Below are 17,633 nucleotides of genomic sequence, written 5' to 3'. Positions count from 1 at the left end.
TAATGACATACATCATTGGAAATTTGCACCTTTACATAATCTCTCTTGATTCTTATTTTCTCCCCATTCCCCTGCCCTCCCTTCAGCCCATCCGCCCCTCCCTATTCACAAAGACTTTGTTTCCATTGTTTCATTTTCTCGTGTTAATTCTATTCCATTCTTTCCTTTCCACTTCCCCTCCCACTCCCCCTTCCCCTTTGCCCCTTTTCTTCCTATTTCACATTATCTCTTATACCTTTTAGTCCTTATTTACACTTTCAGTTTCTCACACTAGAGAAGCTATTTGGTATTTACACATGTTTGTCCTATTTATTTCACTCAATAGATGAAGTATTCATTTTCAATCACTGTAGATTTATAATACAACTTCCAGTCTGGGATTGTGATGTGACCTGGTTTGCTTTGGTTACCCAGGATTTCTTTTGCTATTTCGGGTCTCTTCTGATTCTGTATAAATCTTAGGATTGTTTTCTCTGGCTATGTGAGGGATGATGTTGGTATTTTGATTGGGATTATGTTAAATCTACATCACAATTTTGGAAGTACAGCCATTTTAATTATGTTAGATCTGCCTAACCAGGAACAGAGGATGATTTTCTGTTTTCTGATACCCTCCTGATCTCCTTTTTCAGTGTGATGTAATTTTCATTATAGAGGTCTTGCACTGTCTTAGGTTAATACCTAAGTATTTAATTTTTTTGTTACCACTATAAGTGATATTGCTTTCTTAATTTCTTTTCAGTTAGTTCATTATTAGTGTACATGAGTGCTATACATTTTTGAAAGTTTATTTTACATCCTGCTACTCTACTGAATTTGGTTATCAATTCTAGGAAAAAATAATGATTAGATGCCACAAAGTAAGTGGAAATGCCTTAATCATATACCTGTTGTCAAGCCTGAGGGCTTCTCCCATCTTTGTCAAGAAAAATGCTTTTTATCCAGTTCTCAGTTGATGGGCACTTGGGCTGTTTCCAAGCTTTAGCTATTACAAACTGTGCTGCTATAAACATGGGTGCACATATATTTCTGTAGAAGATGTAGTTTTCTTATAAAATGGAGTACTACTCAGCCATAAAGCATAAGAAACTAGAGACATTTATAGCTAAATGGATGCATATTGAGGCCACACTCTTAAGTGAAATAAATAGCACACACATGTAAATACCGAATAGTTTCTCTAGTGTGAGAAACTGAAAGTGTAAATAGGGATTAAAAGGAATAATTGATAATTTGAAATAGGAAAAGGTCCACAGGGTTAGTGGAAGTGGGAGGGGAAGGGGAAAGGAAAGAAGGGAAAGGAAAAATTATGAGAAAAGAAAAAAATGGAAACAAAATCTATGTAAATAGGGAAGGGGGGGGAAGGCGCACAGGTAATGGAGAAAAAATAAGAACCAAGGTACATTATGTACAGGTACAAGCACCCAATGATAAATGTAAATGTATTGTATACCTAAAATGTACCAATAAAATAATGTAAGCAAAAAAAAAGAAAAATGCTACGTTTCTTTCCTTTTATATAACACTATGAATTTGATTTTGATAAACGTCCCTATTAAGTAATATCTTCTCTGTCTTATTCATAAGGCCATTGTGAAGTAAGGTTTCCCAAAATTGTAACTCTATAGAGTGCCAACACAAGAGCCAGCAATGAGCTGGGTGATTTATATGTAATATTTAATCAAGCAAGCTTGAAGTTGTATGTAAGAGAATTTTACAGATTCTAATATGATATGTAAATGTAATACAGTTTATTAAATGCTATTAACAGCAGAATTTGTTATTAGCAGACCAGAAACGAGAATATATTGTGAGATCATCTTTCAATGATCCTCTTTTCCACTCTGAAGACAGTGGCATAAAACAGCCTCTAGTCCTTTGAGATAGCAGCCTCAATGGAAGAGCCGCAGGAGTTTGAGGCAATTTCTTCTTGACCTAACCAAAGCTGCATCATATGTATCTCTTTATCTCCATCTGTAATAGACTATTTTCCTACTTAGCCCGTCTACAGCTTCATGGGAAAAAATTCAGACTATGTCAGCACAGTCTGAGACGTGGCATCTGTTAGCTGAAGCTGTTGGGTTTCCATGCTGTTTCTCTGCTCTGTGAGATGGCACTCACTCATCCGGGTTCATCAAACTAGAGAGACTTCTAAGTTTTCAGAGAGCTAAAAGATTCAAATGCTGAGATGATTCAGAGTTAACACGAGTTCTATACCCAGAAAATTTTTATGAATTGTGTGAATCAGTAGTTCTGTACATTAGATTCTATCAGATATACCTGAACTGTTTATTCACAATACAAATTCCTGAGGTTCTATTTCAATGTTCTAATGAGAAATAATTCTAATGTTGATAGTCTATGATCCTACATTGAAAAACATTGATTTTATTTAGTTTTAGTTTCAAGACACATAGAACTCTTGGCAGTATTGCTTCAGTTTATCTTTTAGCATAGTCAACAACAAACATGCTTCTTGAAACAATGACTTTTGTTAGGCAAAGCTTCTCAAATCTTACTTTTCCCTATCTCAGACCTCTCTTAGATTGCTGAAATTAGCCAACTTAACCAGGATTTCAAGTCAGCTGTTAATATCATAACTTGCTATTTAGCTAGTTGATTTGATTAGCACCAAGCTCTGAACAAAACAAAAGGGTACTTAGTATTAATAAATGCCAATTATGTGCCAGATTCATTTTTATGCATTCACATACATGCCTGCTCATTAAATTTTTATAACAGTAAGAAATGCATTATTTTCACCATTGCATAAATGAAAAATTTGTATTTATAAACATGAGAGATTTTCCTATCTGCAAATAATTAGAAAGAGTAGAATAAGGAATTCAATTCAGGTCAGTTGGATTCCAAAGTCCATTTTCATTCTATTAAGCCAGATTGCCTTGGTTATTTTTATAGCAAGACAAATATTCAGGACTAGTTTTAAATTAGTTTGAAAGTCATCATAAAGCTTGTGTACACTTACTATTGCCAAAGACTTTCTATCTTTATGTAAAAAGGATGTAATAATGCATATAAATTATCTTGCACTCAATAAGAGCTTGTGCCTCCCCCACTTTTCCTCTAGCATCTGTGATATAGTTTATGATAGATGCTTGGAAGGTCGGATGACAGATGGGGGCCAACATGTCTAGTTTCAGACTACAAACTTAAAATTGGAGATTAAAATCATGTACCTCAAGAGTAAGGATTGGAAATTTTCAACCCTGGGTGATGTTCTGATTCTCATCAAGATTCAATTTAGAAAAAAAATTCTTTCCATTTTAATTAGCACCTCTTTGAGATAGAAATACCACTGTACCATTCATCTAAATGAAAAGTGGAAGATGCTTTTCATGATAATAATGAGATGATTTCTTGGCCATCAACATGGCCTCCAAGAGCCATCTGTTTTCAGAGTCAGTGTGCACTAAGGATTTATGAACTACTCCAAAAAAAACTGTGTGACAGAGAAGGGCAAATCCAGCTGCTGCTTATTTTCATCAAACATCTTGATCTGTTCTTCAAACATTGCAAATTTGATGAAACCCAAACACAGTTCGTCAAACACTTTTCTTCTCTAATTGAGAAAATGATTTGAATGTTAAGATAACTTGCAAAAGATGGTTCTGATTCATTTGTATTTACATAAAGTCACCAGTGTTATAGATATATCCATGCCCCATATTCTCAAGGTCTGCTAAAACAAACAAGAACATGAACAAATTTTCATATACTCACACAAACATGCAAATATATCTTTTTTTCTGATTTGTCTAGAATTGTACAGAAGTTTGAACTTTGTTAAATTGTGTGGTTGTTTCCCTTTAATAAATGCATTCATTTCAAATACTGTTGAATGAATACTACCATGATTGCTAATAATTATGCTTCAAATGTATTCGGCATTTAAAAAATCCTTTAAGTGCTTTCTCAAACGTTATTGCTGTTTAATAGAACTAAAAGGATGAAATTGAAAGCTATCTGTAGATGACAAAATCCAACCCTTTCATTTTTTAAAAAAATCAACTCTATTGAGGTATAATTTGAATACAAAAAATATATCAAATTTAACTATGGTAAGAAATCTATGAATTTTAACAAATATGTACTGTGTAATCACCACAATCATCGGATAAGATGTTTCTATCACTACAAAAGTCTCTATTATTTTTTTCCTTGTCAATTTTACTTATCCCTGACCTAATTGATCCTTGATCTATTTTCACTTAGGTTGGTCTTTTCTAGAGTTTCATATAAATGATGTCCTGTAGAATTTTATTTTGTGTTTAACTTATTTCATTTGTCATATTTTTGAGATTCAGCCATGCTCTTGTCTATATTCCAAACTCATTAAAATGTATTATTGAGTAGTGTTCTATTGCATGGATATTCCACTATTTGTTTACTTACTTTCTTGTTATTGGGTATTTTCCCTACTTTTTGTGTATTGTGGATGGAGTTAATAAATTGTTTCTATATATGATATATAAATATATTATACTATATGTATATTTTCCCATTAAGTTTATTGGTACATTTTAGGTATAAAATACAGTTACATTCATCATTGGGATCTTGAACCATTACATGAGTATCTTGGTTCTTATATTTTCCCCTTGCCCTGCCTTCCCTTCACCCCCTCCACTCTTCCCTATTTGCAAAGACTTTGTTTCCATTTTTTTCTTTTTTCATGTCTTTTCTTTTCCCTTTTTCCTTTCCCCCACCTCTCCCAGTTACCCTATCCTTTAGAACTTTTCTTCCTATTATACAATATCAATTATACATTTTTTAAATTACACTATCAAGATTTAGAAGACATTACCACAGATTTTAAAGAATTTAAAAGGATATAGAAAGCATATTACAAAAATATTTTTTGAAATAAATTTGAAAACTTCTAAGAAGTACCTTGGAGGACAAATTAATGAAACTAACTCTGGAGGAAATATAAAATTTGAATAGCACCTATTAAAGAAAGTATATTCCTAGCTTGAAAACCTACCTATATAACAACAACAGGCTCACATATGTTTTAACTGATAAATTATATCAAACATTTAAAGCAGAAAAAAGAAGGAACACTTCACATCTCATTTTAGGAAATTAACATTGTGCTAATACTAAAACTGGATGAAGATAATAGAAGAAAAAAGTATGAACATAGATAAAAATTTGTGTAACAAAACAAACTATTAGAAGTCAGATCTGGCAGTATGTAGAAAGTGGTTTCATTCTAGGGATGGCAGTGCTGGTTCAGCATTGGAAGATCCACCCCCCAAAGTCATCATTTTAACAGAGGAAAGGAAAAAGCCATATGATCCTGTCAGTAGTTGGAGAAAAAGTATTGGACTAAATTTTACAGCTGTTCATGGTAAAAGCTTTCAGGAGACTAGAAGTAGAACAGAACTTCTCTACAGATAAACCGTGTACTCCATACTTCCAGCCAAAACAGCTTATATGAATGGAAAAGATACAATGCTTTCTCCCTAAGGTGGGGAACAAGGGCAGACATGAGTACTTTTCATCTGTCCATTAAACTTTGAAACATAGGCCCAAAACCAAAACAGTCTGGCAATAAAAATAAACAAATAGCATAGGATTGGCAAGGAAGAAATAAAATCTTTATATATAGATGAAATGATCATCTACAGAGATCATACTAAGAAATTTCTGGAGCCCCTAGAAATTGCATTTGAATTTAGCAGGATTAGAAAACACAAGGTACACATAAAAATTCAGGTCTATGTAGAAAAATTGGATATTGGGTAGGAGTACAAAGAACCTGGAAAAGTAAAAAGAAAAAAAACTAAAAGTAAAAAGAAAAAATAACATTTATTACCTAATTTTAAGTCTTCCTCTAAAGCTACAGTAATCAAGGCAGTGTTGGTATAAGGAAAGACATATAGATCACTGGAATAAAACAGAGAATCTAGAAATAGAACCACACATATATGGTCCACTGAGTTTTGAGAGATTATTTAACAGTAACATTTTATAGAACATAAACTCAATTCAAGAGCAGAAGAAAAGACAGTATTTTCAGCAAATGGTACCAGAACACCTGGTATCCGTATATAAAAAGTTAACCTCAACCCTTTATTTGCATACATAAAAATAACTTGAAAGCACCTGTCTGCATGCCCTAGTGGCTGCGGTGATCAGGACTCAGGGTTCTGAGAGCCACGGACTGCAGGACACAGCAGGACAGGGCAGCCGGGGGTACTGTGAGCCCAGCCGGCACAAGGGACACCACTGGCCCTTCATAGTGGTTTTCAGTTTTTTGAGCTGGCTGGCCATATAGTCAGCTGGGCATGAGCTTGCTGTGCAGCCCAGACTGGTGGCAAACTCGGGATCCTCCTGCTTCAGCCTCCCCAGTGCCGGGACTGAGGTGCACTTTGCTAGTTCTCTACCTGTTTCCTAGAGCAAAAGAAAATGAGTGGGTCTCAGGCAGAGGACACATCCTAAGCATGCGAGTTGAGGAGTTTGGCCTTGATAAGTTGTGGGTGGTCGGCAGCCCAATCTTCGAGGGGGCCATTGCTCCCCCAAACCTGCCTATGTACTCTCCAAGAAGCTGCTTGCCTGCTCTCATCTCAGGAAAATTGCGGCCAGGACACGGACACAGACACAGACACAGTGAGGAACCCCCCCGCCCCACAGCATGCCCACCAGCCACCAGCTTGGCTGTGGGCAGAGTGGTTGCAGACTGACTGTGACCGGCTCACTCCACCCACTTGCAACCAGGACATGGTGAGGATCCACCCACCCAGGCATGCCCACCAGTCACCAGCTTGGCCTGGCCATGCACGCACCTGCAACAACAGCCCCCCTAACACACCCTGGACCTCTGGCCTCTTGGCTGTGCAGCTACTTGGTTCCACACTACAGAGGCACAGCGGGACAAAAAAGTCATTGTCCTGAGCTGCAGAAGTGAACAGCAGAGAGAGGGCCACTCTCCGGCTCCTTGATGAAAACAAGCCCAATGGAAAAGTGAAAAGAATCTCTGCAATAAAGGCATACCACACCACCATGGTTGGTAAGTCGGAGGAATCATCACCTCCCATCAGAAGCTGGACTACCTTCAGGGGAAAGGCAGCTGGAACCTGCAATAGAACCTTGCAGAGTGCAACCCTGCAGGAGGACAGGGAGTTCAACTTGGGACTTGCAGCCAGAAATCTGCCTGAATCTCAAGAGTCTGTGACTGGCTTACTGGGACTCATTGACTTATAACTGCACATTGCTGCCCACATTGTCTATTGTGACAGAAGAGACATACCTTGAAGGAGGCCCTTCATTTTTCTTTTATTTGTTATTTTCAAAATTACTATTTTATTTTTCTCTTATTTTTAATTTTTTTCCTCTTTTCTACTCTTTCAAAATTTTTATACTTCTCTTTTTTCTTTCTCTTCTCTTCTCTTTCTCTCTCTCTCTCTCTGCCTCACTCCCTTGCTGTCCCACATTGTTCTTCATCTCCCCTTTATGTTCTTGTTCTGGCCCTAACTCGTACTTCTTCTTTATTTGTCTTTTCTTCTCTTTCCTTCTCTTGCCTATGCTCTCTGGCCTCACTGCTAACCTTCCCCTATCCTTCTACCTACCTATTCCTCCCTCCCCAACTCCATTTAACTGCCCATCCTGAAGGGTAAAGTCGCTTTACTGATGAGTTTATCCACTATAAACATGTTAGGTTGGTCCCCAATTTTTATTTAATTCACACAGTTAAAGGTCATAGATTAATAACCACCACAAATTGTCATTTTCTAAGACATACTTGATGTTATTGTATTGCTGATTGTATCACTTGGGCTAAGGTGTTGTGACTGATCAAATCAGTTGTTCTTCCTGGTATAATGAAAATGAGATAGCCACAAAGCCATTACAGACTCAAAACATAAAGACCAGCTATATCTGGAAGATGTCTCTGAGAGGCAATCATTCCATAAGGGTTCTAAATACATCAACAAAGATACTTACAATAAGCAACTTCAAAGAATCAACCCAGGAACTAAACCAAGGTCAGTACCAAAAACAAAAATAAGAAAACATGTAAGCAAGGCACAAACTCAGACTTCCACCCCACCAAAGGCAAATTCTGGGGGAAACAAGGTGGAAAAGTCTGATAATCAACCACCTGGACACCTTGAACTGATAGTACATGAGGTAACAAAACAGATGAATGAGGCTCTAAAAAAATTCAAAACAAAAATAATCTCCCAGATAACTACAGACATGGTGAGCAGAGTGTAAGACATTATTAGAGGCTCTAGACCAGAAACAGATAAAACAATAGATGAGCTCAGAACCATGCTGAAAGTCATGAATGCCCACCATAAGGAAGAAATGGAGACCATGATCATCCAGCATAAGAAAGAAATGGAATCCATGAAACAGTTTCAAACAGATATCCAGGAGATTAAAAACTCCATTGAAAATATTCACAGCATATTAAGGGAATGTGAAGATACAATATCACATATAGAAGATAGGATTGTGGTTAAGGACCATGAAAACAGAGATTTCTTAAAAATAGTCAGGGACCTTGAGAAATCAATCCAGCAGCTCCTGGATAATTCAAAGAAGAATAACCCAAGACTGATAGGAGTCCATGAAAAACCAGGAGAAAGTACAATTGACATAAAAAAACTGTTTACAGAAGTTTAGTTTTGTTTTTGATTTTTTGTTGGTACCGGGAATTGAACTTGGGACCTTGCCCTTGGGAGTCAGGTGCCAGAACCACTGAGCTAAATCCCTGGCCTGTCACAGAAATAATAGTAGAAAACTTCCCAGACAGAGGTAGAGAATTGGACATACAGATAAGTGAAGCATATGGAACTCCAACTAGTCATGATCAAAAAAAATCTATACCTAGACACATAATAGTCAAGATTCCAGAAACCCAACAGAAGAACAAAATCCTACAAATAGTTAAGAGAAAAGAAACAAATCACCTACAAAGGAAATCCCATCAGAATCATAGCAGACTTCTCAACACAAACCCTAAAGTCAAGGAGAGCCTAGAGTGACATATTTCAAGCCCTAAAAGAAAGTAACTTCCAACCTAGACTGTTGTAACCTGAAAAATTATCTTTCAAAATCGATGGGGAAATTAGATACTTCCATGACAAAGTACACCTGAGAAATTTAACGAACACCAAACCAGCATTCCAAATAATTCTAAGCAATATCCTGGAAAAAGACAACAAAGGTCACAACTCCATGAGGCCCAACAGAATGAAGCCACCAGGAAAGGCAGGAAACTAAAGGGAAAGGGGGAAAAATGAGAAATAAAAGAGCCAACAATGGTAAAACATCATGACAGGGATGAGTCAATATCTATCAATTATAATTATCAATGTTAATGGTCTCAATTCACCAATCAAAGGATATAGACTGACAGACTGGATCAAGAAGCAAAATCCAGCAATATGGTGTATGCAAGAAACACACCTAACTCAAAAAGAAATTCATAGACTGAAAGTAAAGGGATGTAAAACATTTCTCCACATGACAGGAACCCAGAAAAAGCAAGGGTAGCAGTCTTATTTGCAGACAAAGTAGATCTCAAACCAAATCTAATTAAGAGAGACAAAGATGGCCACTACATCCTTGTGAGGGGAACAATTCAATAAGAAGAGATGACAATCCTAAATATATGTGCACCAAGTATGAATGTCCCCAACTATACAAAACAAATATTAATGGACATGAAAAACCAAATAAGCACTAGTACAATTGTAGGGGGGTCTTAAACACCCCACTATCACAAATAGACAGAACATTTAGACAAAAAATTAACAACGAAATTCTAGAACTGAACCAAGCTATTGAACAAATGGACTTAATAGATGTTTACAGACTGTTCCACACCACAAAATCAGAATACATATTCTTTTCTGCTGCACATGTGTCATTCTCCAAAATAAACCACATGCTAGCTCATAGGACATGTCTAAGTAAATGTAAAAGAATTGAAATTACCCCCTGTATATTATTAGATCATAGTGCAATAAAATTGGAGATCAATAATATAAGAAACTGCAAAACTCCCACAAACACGTGGAAATTGAATAACACTCTCCTGAACAACCAATGGGTCACAGAGGAAATTAAAGAAGAAATTAGACAGTTTCCACAAGTAAATGATAATGCCAGTACAACATACAGGAATATATGGGACACAATGAAAGCAGTTCTATGAGGGAAATTCATAGCAATGAATGCTCATATTAGGAAAACAGAGAGAACTCAGATAAGTAACCTAATGCAGAACCTCAAGCTCCTAGAAGAAAAAGAGCATAACAAACCCAAAGCTCGTACAAGAGAAGAAATTATAAAGATCAGGCAAGAAATTGATGCAATGGAGACTAAGAGAATGATACAAAAATTAATGAATCAAAGAGTTGATTTTTCAAAAGAATAAATAAAATTGATAAATCTTTAACCAACATTATCAAAAAAAGGAAAGAAAAGGCTCAAATTCATGCAATTAAGAAGGAAAAAAATGAAGTCACAACAGACCCAGCAGAAATCCAGAGGATCATCAATACCTACTTCGCAAACCTGTACTCTAATAAAATGGAAAACACAGAAAAATGGACAGATTTCTAGATACACATGGATTGCCAAAGTTAAATGAGGAAGATATAGAAATTCTAAACAACCCAGTTACAATGAGTGAAATGGAAAATATAATAAAAATTTTACCTACAAAGAAAATCCCAGATCCTAATGGCTTCACTGCTGAATTCTACAAGACATTTAAACAAGAACTATCACCATTACACTTTAAACCCATCAATGAAATTGAAAGGGAAGTAATACTTCCAAATTCATTCCTGGAAGGAACTGTTACTTTGATTCCAAAACCAGGGAAAGACCCAACCCAAAAAGAGACCTACAGGCCAATCTCCCTAAGGAACATAGATGCAAAAATCCTCAACAAGATACTGGCAAACAGGATACACAGGTTCATCAAGAAGATCATACACCCTGACCAAGTGGGATTTATCCCAGGTATGCAAGGATGGTTCAACATACATAAATCAATAAATGTAATACACTCTATTAACAGAGTCAAGGACAAAAACCATATGATCATCTCAATAGATGCAGAGAAGGCATTTGACAAAATCCAACACCCATTCATGATAAAAAAAACCCTACAGAAAATTGGCATAGAAGGTCTTTATCTCAACCTGATTAAGGATATCTATGAAAAACCAACAGCCAACATCATACTAAATGATCAAAAACTGAAAACTTTCATGCTAAAATCAGAAACAACACAAGGATGCCCACAATCACCACCTCTGTTCAATATATTTCTGGAAACATTAGCCACAGCAATTAGAAAAGAGAAAGAAACAAAAGGAATAAAGATAGGAAAAGAAGTTAAACTGTCATTATTTGCTGAAGATAGGATACTTTACATAGAAGACCCAAAAAGCTAGGCCAAAAGACTTCTATTTTTAATTGACAGATTCAGTAGAGTAAATGGATATAAGGTCAACACTCAAAAGAATAGCTTTCTTATACACAAAGAGCAGACTCACTGAGAGAGAAATTAGGGAAACAATTACTTTTACAATAACATTCAAAAAATTAAATATCTAGGACTCAATCTAACAAAGGAAGCAAAAGAACTCTACACTGATAACTACAGCACTCTGAAAAAGGAGAATGAGGAGGATATAAGAAAATGAAAATACATCCCTTGTTCCTGGGTAGGAAGAACCAATATAGTGAAAATGGCCACACTTCCAAAACTACTATATAGATTTAATGCAATACCAATTGAAATTCCAACATACTTAACAGAACTAGAGAAAAAAATTCAAAAATTCATTTGGAACCAGAAGAGACCTAGAATAGCAAAAGCAATTCTAGGCAACAGATACATGGCTGGGGGCATCAAAATCCTCAACTTGAAACTGTACTACAAAGCTATTGTGATAAAAACAGCATGGTACTGCCAAAGAAACAGATCTGAGGATCAGTGGGTCGATTAGAAGATGCAGAAACAACTCCAGACATACTCAGCCAACTCATCTTTCACAAAGGAGCCAATCACCCCCATGGGAGGAAAGGTAGCTTATTTAATAAATGGTGTTGGAAAAACTGGATCTCAACCTCCCAAAGATTAAAACTAGACCCATACCTATCACGATGCACTAAACTAAGATCAAAGTGCATTAAAGATCTAATATTAAGAGATAAACACTAAACTTGCTGGAAGATAAATTAGGTAGAACTCTTGAAAACATTGGCATAGAAAAAGTTTATGAATCAAACCTCAGTAGCACGGGAACTAGTAGAAAGAATCAACAACTGGGATCTCATCTTTTTAAAAAGCTTCTGCACTGCAAGAGAAACCACCAACAGAGCTAAGAGAAAACCTACAATATGGGAAAAATTTTTAGCACCTGTACCTCAGACAAAGGACTACTATCTAGAATATATAAAGAACTGAAAAAAATCAGATCCCTCAAATTCAAAGACCCAGTTCAAAAATGGACATCTGAAATGAACAGACATTTCTCAGACAAAGAAGTAAAAGCACCAAATAAATATATAAAAAATGTTCAACATCACTGGTCATTTGAGAGATACAGATGGAAACAACACTGAGATTCCACCTCACCCCAGAAAGAATGGCTGCTGTCAAGAAATCAGGCAATTGATCAACAAATGCTGGCAGGGGTGTTGGGGGAAAGGAACCCTTAGCCATTTTTGGTGGGAGTGCAGACTGCTGCAACCACTATGGAAATCAGTGTGGAGATACCTCAAAGAACTAGGGCTAGAGGTCCCATTTCACCCAGCTATTCCCCTACTGGGTATCTTCCCAAAGAATTAAAAGAATCATGCCACAGAAATATATGTGCACCCATGTTTATAGCAGCACAGTTTGTAATAGCTAAAGCTTGGAAACAGCCCAAGTGCCTATCAACTGGAAATTGGATAAAGAAGATGTGGTTTTTTAATAACATGGAGTACTTCTCAGCCATAAAGAAAGAGAAACTAAAGTCATTTATAGCTAAATGAATGCATATTGAGGCTATAATCTTAAGTGAAATAAATAGGACACACGTGTATATACCAATTAGTTTCTCTAATGTGAGAAACTGAAAGTATAAATAAGGATTAAAAGGATTAATAACAAATAATTGATACACTGAAACAGGAAAATGTCCAAATAGCTAGGCATGTTGGGAGGGGAAGGGGAAAGGAAAAAAGGGAAAGGAAAAATTATGAGAAAAGAAAAAAAAATGGAAACGAAGTCTATGTAAATAGGGAAGCATGGAGGGGGTGAAGGACACACAGTTAATGGGGAAAAAAATAAAAACCAAGACACATCATGTATAGGTGCAAGCACCCAATGATAAATGTAAATGTATTATATACCTAAAATGCACCCATAAAAGAATTTAAGGAAAAAAAATAACTTGAAAGGATCTATGAACCTAAATATGAAAGACTAAAAGTATAAAAAAGTAAAACTGTAAAACTTTAAGAAGAAATTAAAGGGAAAATGTTCATGGATTTAGGGTAGGCAAGAATTTCCTTGGATATAAAAAACATGATGTATAAAAGATGAAAATTTATAAATGTGATTCCATCAAAATTTAGAACTTTAAATGACATAATTAACCAAATAAAAAGTAGTGCTAAAACAGAACATATTTAAAATACATATAACCTATGACCAGAATATATAAAGAACTCTTACAGCTCATTAATAGACAACCTAATTAAAAAGTAGACACAAGAAGATGATAAATAGCCAGTACAGCACAAGGAAAATTGTGCAATACTGGAAACAGAAACATACTAATCAGTACGATAACAAGATTGCATCATACACTCATTAGGGAGAGGATATTAAAAGTTTTAAAAGAACAAATGTCACCTTAGGTGTGAACCAGTTAGAACTTTCTAACACGGCTAATGTGAATGTAAAATTATAAAACCATTTTGGAAAACAATATAGAAATTTCTTGTATTACTGTTAAGAACCAACAGTTCTGTTCTTATGATTTTTCTTAAGAAAAATGAAAACACATGTTCACAATAGATTTGTACATACAGGTTGACTGTCCCTTATCTGAAATTCTTGGTACCAGAAGTGTTTCAGATTTTGAAATCCACTTGATGTGCAAAGAGAATAGCTACTCATGATTTTTTTCAGGTTCCTGTTGCATGGAGTATTGTTTTCCATCCTTTAACTTTCAGCCTATGAGTTTCTTTTTGAATTAAATGTGTTTCTTGTATGCACCATATTGTTGGATCTTGCTTCTTGACCTATTCTGCCAGTCTATTTCTTTTCTTTGTTTTTTTTTTTTTTTTTTTGGTACAAGGGATCGAACTCAGGTCCTTGGGCTTGTGAGGCAAGCGGCGGAACCACTGAGCTAAATCCCTGGCACCAGTCTATTTGTTTTGATTGGTGAATCGAGACCATAACACTGATGGTTATAACTGATATGTCTTGACTTATCATTGTCATGACTTTTTCTTTTGGTTGGATTCTCCCTCTTTGCATTTAATTTCTTGTTGCGCCTTATGGATTCATTCTGCTGGGCTTCCTGTGGCTGTGATCCTTCTTGTCTTTTCCTAGGACATTGTCTACAGTTTTTTGGAGGGTTGGTTTGGTGTTCATGATGTTCCTAAGGTGCTCTTTGTCATGAAAGTATCTTATTACTCCATCAATTTTGAAAGATAAGTTTTCAGGGTACATCAATATGGGTTGGATTTTGTTTTCCTTCAGGGCTTGGAATATGTCACTCCAAGTTCTTCTTGCCTTGAGGGTTTGCATTGAGAAGACTGCTGTGATTCTGATAGGCTTTCCTTTGTACATAATTTATTTCTTTTTTCTAACTGCTTAAAGAATTTTGTTCTTCTGTTGGGTTTCTAGAATCTTAACTATTATATGCCTATGTGTAGATTTTTTTTTTTTTTTGATCAAGGCTAGTTGGAGTCCTATATGCCTCACTTATCTGTACGTCAAGTTCTTTTCCCCTGCTTGGAAAGTTTTATGCCATCACTTCTGTGAACAGTTTTTTGTTTTTTTTTTAATGGCATCTGCACTCTCTCCTGTTTCTTCATTGACCCTGATCAATGCTATATTATTCTTCTTTGCATTGTCTAGCAGCTACTGGATTGATTTCTCATGGGCCCCTACAATTTTGAAGCAATTTTTCTTTTCCTGGTCACTAATTGCAATCTTATCTTCTATATCTGAAATTCTGTCTTCAAATTGGCTCATTCTGCTGCATAAGCTTTCAATGGAGTTTGTAATCTCCTCAAAATCTGCTTGTATCTGTTTTATGGATTCCAATTGTTTCCTATGTTGGGATTCCATCATATTTCTTAGCTCCTTTTTTTTTTTTTTATCTGTGTCCTCTCTAGGTTTATTAATCATGTCTTGTCCTCTGGCCACAATCTCTGCTGTTATGTGATAAATTATTTCTGATTTCATTTTTTTCAAATCCTCTTTTGTTGCCAGTTCAGAGTCCAGGTGGTTGAATATCAGAATGTTCCTTCTTGTTTCCCTTTGGGGTTGTTTTAGGTAATCTGGAAGCCTGGTTTTGAGACTTGTTTATGGGTCTTCTCATTTCAAAGTGGGGGAGGGATGTGTGGTGCTGGTGCCCATGTGGCTCACCTCATCTGTGCTGGGGGTGGGGGGGTTATGGGGACCTGGAAGCCTCTTCCTGGGCCTTTGGGAGTGCCTCACCTCCTCTGCATTGGGGGGGTGGGGGTGGGGGGTGGGGGTGGCTGGTACGGTGGCCTGGAAGCCACCTGGGCACTTGGAGTGGCTCACCTCCTACATTATATATATTCATATTATATAATTTTAAAAATAATTTTTCTAGAAACTACCTGAATATAAGGAAGACAAGGACTAAAACTCAGGTTACCCAGAACTCAGTTCAGTATCTCCCAATTTAGTTAGTCAAGGCCCATAGCATCACCTGGGGATCTAAGGTATCTTAGAAGATGGTTTCAGTTCTATGACTTTGAACTATGACTTTGAGTCAGTTACTCAGTGTCCTTGACCCTCAGTCTCACTGCTCTTATGGTGCATTTCAGTCTTTCTGGTTTTTGCAGAATCAAAAGGATTTATAATCAAGGACAAAATAGTGGTTCAAAAACTAAATTAAAAATTAAGCAAAATACATATTTGTATTTGTATATTAAAAATGTGATAAATGCAGTGTAGGATTCATACAGAATTCTACAATTCTACTTTTGTGTGTATGATTAGGGGAAGCATAGAAGTGGGGAGCCAATAATGTGAATAGTTACTCTAAGAATATCACAAAGACAACATAGTCCATGTGAAGATTCTAAAAGACTGAAGGCTAGGATTGAACAAATGATTTGAGATGAGGCTAAATCAAGATAAAATTTTATCCTTTCCATTTCTTGTTTCTGTTTGTTTCTTCCTTTCTTATCTCTTTCTCTACTATTTCCCATTGCTGTTTTCCTTCTTTCCTTCCTTCCTTCCTTCCTTCCTTCCTTCCAACATAAATACATAAAATATTCCACCATCCTGGAAAATTCCTGCATACTGATTCATAGACAGTTACCATTAACTCAATTATTACCACTACCATGGATAGATAACCACTCTTGTTGTTTCTAAGTATGTAATGAATTTACATCAATTTTTCTGTTTTTAAAATACACAGGAATTGTATGTATACTTTTTTGTTTGTTTCACTTGATTAAAGTGATGTTTTTGGGCCAGGGATTTAGCTCAGTGGCACTGTGCCTCGCAAGCACAAGGTCCTGAGTTCAATATCTGGTACCAAAAAAAAAAGTGATGTTTTTGAGACTCAGCCACATATTGTGTTTCTTTTTATTGTTGAGGCATAGTCCATTGATGGAAATACCTTTTTTCATTACATTATTGTTGAGAATGACTATTTCTAGTTTTGAACTAAGAGTATTGTAAAAATTAATGTACTCATTTATATCTGTTGAACAAATGTGTTCAACCCAGAGAGTTAAATATCTCACCCATAGTACAAAAGTTGCATTAAATTAACCACAAATGGACAAGTTTCCACATTATTTTTTTACACTCCCAAAAGCAATGTATAAGATTCTGTGTTCTTAACCCAGTTACCAAATGTTGACATTTTACCTGCCTACTTCTTTTTCCTATTTTAACATTTTTAGCTATACTACTTTTACAAATTTTGGTTTGTTTATATTTATTATCTTTATAGTTTTCTCTAGAAACTATAAAGTTTCTTAAGTCTCTAAAGTTTCTCATGGTAAAATATAACTTATATCATGTACTAAGAAATTTAAAACAGTATTGTTCCACCTACCTTTGCTTATCCTCTGTGCTGACTTCGATCTTGCATAATCCTTGGATCTACATTATGTTAATTTATGTATTACTACTGTTTTTAAAACAGAAAGAAAATAGGTATTTTTTTGTATTTACCTATATATTTAAAATGTCTACTGTTTTGTGGCTCTGTCTATAGAAATTCCAAGTTATAATGAATATGATTTAGAAAGTTTGTTGAAAGGTCTCTGAATGGCTCATCACTCTAGGGATTTATTCCATAAATAGGACTCTCTCTCTCTCTCTCTCTCTCTGAGACAAGATCTTATTCTATGGTCCA

General features: G+C 35.8%; 1 pseudogene; it reads right to left on the bottom strand.

Annotated features, from left to right (window-relative positions):
• Positions 1–834: 834 nt before the first annotated feature.
• On the bottom strand, positions 835–948 carry LOC147830657 (U6atac minor spliceosomal RNA; annotated as a pseudogene).
• Positions 949–17,633: the final 16,685 nt, after the last annotated feature.

The sequence above is a fragment of the Heterocephalus glaber genome, unplaced genomic scaffold, assembly GCF_053883595.1.
Source record: "Heterocephalus glaber isolate CG9 unplaced genomic scaffold, H.glaber_assembly_v1.0 deba00000071, whole genome shotgun sequence".
In the NCBI taxonomy this organism is placed as follows: Eukaryota; Metazoa; Chordata; class Mammalia; order Rodentia; family Bathyergidae; genus Heterocephalus; species Heterocephalus glaber.
This window is presented reverse-complemented; position numbering and strand designations above follow the sequence as displayed.